The sequence below is a fragment of the Nicotiana tabacum genome, chromosome 24 (assembly GCF_000715075.1).
Source record: "Nicotiana tabacum cultivar K326 chromosome 24, ASM71507v2, whole genome shotgun sequence".
Lineage (NCBI taxonomy): Eukaryota > Viridiplantae > Streptophyta > Magnoliopsida > Solanales > Solanaceae > Nicotiana > Nicotiana tabacum.
In genome coordinates, this window is record NC_134103.1 from 17,774,157 (window position 1) to 17,780,486 (window position 6,330).

The 6,330-nt window shown below is 36.3% G+C and overlaps 1 long non-coding RNA gene across 1 annotated transcript; it reads left to right on the forward strand.

Moving 5' to 3' along the window:
- The first annotated feature begins 1,166 nt into the window (after positions 1–1,166).
- Positions 1,167–3,844, forward strand: LOC107770980 (uncharacterized). The gene is made up of 2 exons (XR_012706876.1): positions 1,167–1,288; positions 3,484–3,844. It is a non-coding gene; the product is annotated as an uncharacterized LOC107770980 (long non-coding RNA).
- Positions 3,845–6,330: the final 2,486 nt, after the last annotated feature.

Below are 6,330 nucleotides of genomic sequence, written 5' to 3' on the forward strand. Positions count from 1 at the left end.
ACCTTGGTGTGAAATGAGTTCCGCAAATAGACCCTTCAACCATAAGGCTTCTTTGATTGCCTCGGTCACTGCCATATATTCTGTTTCGGTAGTAGATAAAGCTACTACATGTTGTAATGCAGCTTTTCAACTAATAGCGCAACCACTAATGTAAAATACATAACCTATCAATGATCTTCTTTTGTCAAGATCACCTACATAATATGAGTTTACAAAACCAACCAAAGTGTAAGTATTTCTCCCAAACTCCAAACGTGTGTTTGAAGTACCTCGCAAGTATCTGAGAATCCATTTCACAGCCTGCCAATATGCTTTACCAGGGCAAGCCATATACCGGCTTACCACACTCACTGCTTGTGAAATGTCTGGACGTGTACAAACCATTGCATACATAATATTGCCGACTGCTCTGAAATAAGGAACTTGTGCCATGTACCTCTCTTCTTCCTCTAACTGCGGGGATTGAGCAACTGATAACTTAAAATGAGCAGCAAGAGGGGTACTAACTGGTTTAGCATCTTTCATGCCAAACCTCTCTAAGACTTTCTCCAAGTACTTCTTCTAGGTCAGAAATAGCCTGTTGGCTTTTCGATCTCTTTTGATCTCCATGCCAAATATTTTCTTAGCTGCTCCTAAATCTTTCATCTCAAATTCACTTTTCAGCCGACCTTTCAAATTATGAATTTCTGTTAAATCCTTAGCAACAATGAGCATGTCATCAACATATAAAAATAGGTACACAAATGAACCATCATTTAACTTCCGGAAGTAAAAATAACTATCATATATGCTTCTCGAATAACCATGACCCAACATAAAGGAATCAAACCTGGAGGTCCGTAGTCAAATTAGTCTTGAAATGGTGAAAGTTAAATTTTTGGAAAATTTGACCGGGAGTTGACTTTTTGATATCGGGATCGAATTTCGATTCCGGAAGTTGGAGTAGGTCCGTAATGTCAAACATGACATGATTCAATATTTAACGATAAAGATATTTTTGGTACAAAAATCAAACGAAAAACATAATTGTTCTATATCCAATAGTTTAGGGGTAACTTTGGCCCCTTTCCGTAAAATAACTGAGATAAATAAATAATGGTAAAAAAATGGGCTGGACCCATATATTTTCCTTATTGGCCCATGAACGACCTAAGGTGTAGGAAAAGGAGTGATTTAGGTCTTATAATAAATAAATAGAAGGAAAAAAAAATAGAAAAACTGGAACGAGAGGAAACAGAGGCGGCGGTCACAATTGGAGAAGAAAAGTTGGGGAGGAAATTAGAATCAGGTATTTATTCTTCATCAGTAGTACATGACATTAACTTTATACATGATTTAGTTTGTAGTTATTATACCCATCGTTAGGAGACGAGAAAATAATATGACAATGATTACTTGGAATTAAATGGAGGTTTCTGTGTACAATGTTAGGAAAAGAATACACTGTACCCATTTTGGTTTCTGCTATAGTGCTATTACACACTTTCGAAGTCTTGCTATTACACGATTTTGATGTCTTTAATTTGAAATAATGATTACCTAATGATTACATAATGATTGTAGTAATAATGATTTAAGTTTTGGGATTTTAGACGGCTGTAACTTTGCATCAGAAAGTCACGTTCTGCAGTTGCACTGCTTTGGCATTCACGTTCTGCGTCTGATTTTAGAAATTGAATAAAAATCACAACTTTATTAATTGAAATTATTTTCTGTGTGATGTATTCAATTCATCTTTGGCTAGATTGAGTCAAGCGAAGGTAAATTTGTAAAGGAAAAAGTTAAATTGAGTATTGAGTTAGCCGAATTGAGGTAAGTATTTTGCCTAACTTTGTTGAGGGAATTTTTCCTACTATTTGACATTATTTGCTACATGCGGAGGTGATACATATATTAGGTGACGAGCATATATGCATGTGCCAGGGTAACCAAGCTCGGGGGTAAAATATGTTATAAATTGTGTCTTGTAGAATCACGTGATCTTCTTGCCTCATGCCTTACTTGGCTCCTAGATACTAAGACCATAGTATTAAATGTTAGAAACTAAGACTTAGCTTATTATAACTTGATTAAATTTGATGGAAATTCTGAGAATACATTGGTGTGTTTAATTCGGTCATCAATATGCCTAATCATTAATACATTGCTACGGCCGATATTCTTGAGATACTAGATTCTGTACTTGTGTTGTAGATCATTTGTGAAATTTGTTGGAATACTTGAATAAAAAGGTTCTTGTGGGTTTATTGAACTATTGTTGGCTTGGAAAGTTGTGATTGGGATTCATTTGAAATATTCGTTTAAACACTCCCCTTGACGTTATTTATGCTTCCTGCCTTGTTTGTCATTGATATACATATGCTTGGTAAGGAAGAGCATAAAACATGAAGGGTGATGCCGTGCCTTTGTTTATGCATTATCATGTGAGGGAGAGTGTAAAGCACGAAAGATGATGCTGTGCCATATTATTTGAGAGTTAAAGCGCGAAGGGTGATGCCGTACTATATTATTTGAGAGTTAAAGCACGAAGTGTGATGCCGTGCCATATTATTGAGAGTAAAAGCACGAAGGGTGATGCCGTGCCATGTTATGTGAGTAAAAGGACGAAGGGTGATATCGTGCCATTGTATTTATATTATTACGCTTTCATGTTATGGTGAATTCATGGCACGAAGGGTGTTTCCGTGCAAGTGAGGACGAGAGACATGCATTATGTTGTGATATTTCTTTCTTGCAGATACCTTCATGTCTTTACCTGGAGTTGTTATTGTCGTGTTCATGGTTCTTATGTGATATGTCGTTATTGTTCTGTCTTTATCCTGTATCACCTTGTTGTCGTTCTATCATGCCTTCTATTTGCTTAAACTTGCTAATATCATGCCTATTTCCTGCTGTTAGGATTTCATCCATGCCATCTCTTTTGTTGCACTTAAGTGTAGGTCTTCTTCCATACTAGTCGTTCAAGTCCCTACTTGCTAACTTATAAAGATCATATGTCAGCTTCCTTATTTGTCATATTTGTCTTCATGCCTTCACCTTGCTAGTTAGTAGAAACTACATTCCTTTTTCTTAATCATTATCATTACCTATATGCTTTCTGTTCAGTCTGTTACTGATGTTCTCATGTACACTCTCGTCCTCCATAGTTATTTGCGTAATTTCCACTCTGTCATTTCTGTTATCGGTATTTCTGTAATTTGGATGGTATTGCTTTACGCATAATTAGTGCGGATGAGATAAATGCACGAAGGGTGTTGTCGTGCTGTTGACTTTGATGTCTTGGGTATATTTTTTTCACATTATGAAAGTTTTGATGTGATTATTGTGATTTATTGGCTTTCGCTCTTAGGAAAGGATTGGGTGAGATTTTGATACCTGTTTAATTGTGTTTTCCTTTAGTACTCCGTTATTGCTTTGTATAATCGTTTCGTGTGCTCTACTCTATTGTACTGTAGTATAGTTTTATTGTTAGTTACATTACAGGTTTTATCAATGAGCATCTTTTAACCAAAGCCTCGTCACTACTTCGACGAGGTTAGACAAGATACTTACTCAGTACATGGGGTCGGTTGTACTGATACTACACTTCTGCACATTACGTGTAGATATTGGTTGTTGTTGTTGTTGTGTTCTTTGGTTGCCGGGATTGAAGATGTACTTGTGTTCCTATTGTAGCTGCCCTTTGTTCATGAGAGCCCTAGATTTATAAAAACTCTGTTTATATACTTTTCAAACAGAAGATGTATTTACTTCATATCAGCTTGTAAATTCTATTCTTAGAAACTCATGATCTGTACTACTAGTCCTTGGGGATGTATAAGACTTAGATAAATCCTTTGTTAAATTGTGTTATTAAATTAATTGAAAATGAAAAATCGTTAATTAGCTTACCTAGCGGGATGGGTTAGGTGCCATCACGACTAGTAAATAACGGGTCGTGACAATGCAGGGCAACCAAATATCTTTAAATCATAATAATTAGCAGGAGTACCTGACCACATTTCCTCTGGAGTCTTAAAGTTCAAAGGTACAGAAGGAGCTCGGTTGACAATATAACAAGCTGTTGAGATAGCTTCTGCCCAAAAGGCGTTTGTCAACCCAGCATTTGAAATCATGCAACGAGCCCTTTCCAAAAAAGTTCTATTCATCCTTTCTGCCACACCATTTTGCTGAGGTGTCATTCTCACAGTACGATGTCGAGCAATTCTTTCATTCTTGCAAAATTCGTTGAATTCATCATTACAAAATTCCAAGCCATTATCTGTTCTAAGTCGCTTAACCTGTTTTCCTGTTTGCTTTTCAATCAAAACTTTCCATTGTTTGAAATTTAAGAAAACATCATTTTTATTTTTCAGAAAATAAACCCAAACTTTTCTTGAATAATCATCAATGAAAGTTAACATATACCTGACACCACCTTTTGATGGGGTACATGAAGGACCCCAAAGATCTGAATGAATGTAATCCAAAGTACATTTTGTTCTATGAATCGTTGGAGATTTGAAGCTGACTCTTTTCTGCTTTCCGAACATATAATATTCACAGAACTCCATATTTCTGGTACTTTGGCCACATAAGATACCTCTTTTACTAAGGATGGAAAGACCCTTTTCACTCATATGCCCCAATCGCATATGCCACAATTTGGTGATGTCAGAATTTGATTTATCTGATATTGAAATTGCAGCAACTCCTGTAACAGTAGATCCCAAAAGAGTATACAACGTACCAGATCTGCGTGCTTTAATGATCACAAGAGCACCATGAGAAATTTTCAGAATTCCACATTTACCTGTGTACTTGCACCCAAGAGATTCTAGAGTGCCCAAAGAGATGTGATTTTTCTTCAAGTCAGGAACATGTCTAACATCGGTGAACGTTCTGACCATACCATCGTGCATTTTGATTCGGACTGTACCTTTTTCAATAACTTTGCACGCAATATTGTTGCCCATCAAGACAATTCCACCTTCAATAGATTCATATGTGGTAAATAAATCCCGATTGGGACACATATGATAAGAACAACCCGAATCTAAAATTCACTCATTGTTATATTTGAAATTATTATTAGTTGCTAAAAAAATAGTTCCCCCAGTCTCATCAGCAGCTACACTTGCTTCGACAGTATCAGTATTTTTGTGCCCATATTTCTTTTATGTATGCTTTTCTTTATTTTTTAATTTAAAGCATTCAAAAATAATGTGACATTTCTTATGACAATATTTGCACATGGCATTTCTGTATCTGGATTTTGACCTTGATTTAGGTTTCTCACAACTTGAGTCTTTCTTATTGGATCTACCTCTTATGAATAAGCCTCCCCCTTGGTTCCCACTAGTTTCCCCACTAATATCTCTATCTATTTGTTCTTTTGATTTCAAAATAGATTTGATATCTTTATAAGAGATATTATCCTTTCCATAAAGCATAATATCTCTTATATGTTTAAATGACTGGAGTAACGAAACAAGCAATAACACAACTTGATTCTCATCTTTGATTTCAGCATCTATATTACTTAAATCCATAAGAAGAAAATCAAAAGTATCAAGATGTGTAAGTATATAGGTACCTTCAGCCATACGAAAAGTGTAGAGTTTTTGCTTTAGGTAAAACCTATTTTCTAATGTTCTTTTCATATATAGGGTTTTAAACTTTTCCCATATACCTTTGGCTGAGCTTTCTGCTGCAACTTCACGCAAAACCTCATTTGAAAGATTTAAAATAATACATGCTTTTGCCTTTTTGTCTATGACGACAAACTCCTGGTCCATCATTTTATCCGACATCTTCTCCTTTTCTTGCAGTGCCAATTCTAAGCCACCCTGAATTAGGATAGCTTCCATCTTTAATTGTGAAGAAGAACTCCTCGATAAAGGGTTTATTCGGCCTAGTGTGTCACCTTAGGGTGCACCGGTTCTATTTGTGAAGAAGAAGGATGGTTCCATGAGAATGTGTATTGATTACAGGCAGTTGAACAAGGTCACAGTCAAGAACAAATATCCTTTACCTCGCATTGATGATTTATTCGACCAACTTCAGGGAGCGAGGGTGTTCTCAAAGATTGATTTGAGCTCCGGTTATCACCAGCTGAAGATTCGGGATTCAGATATTCTCAAAACAGCTTTCAGAACCCGATATGGCCATTATGAGTTCTTGGTGATGTCTTTTGGGCTGACCAATGCCCCAGCAACGTTCATGCATTTGATGAACAGTGTATTCAAGCTCTATTTGGACTCATTCATCGTTGTATTCATTGATGACATCCTGGTGTACTCTTGTAGCCAGGAGGAGCACGCTTATCATTTGAAGATTGCATTACAGAGA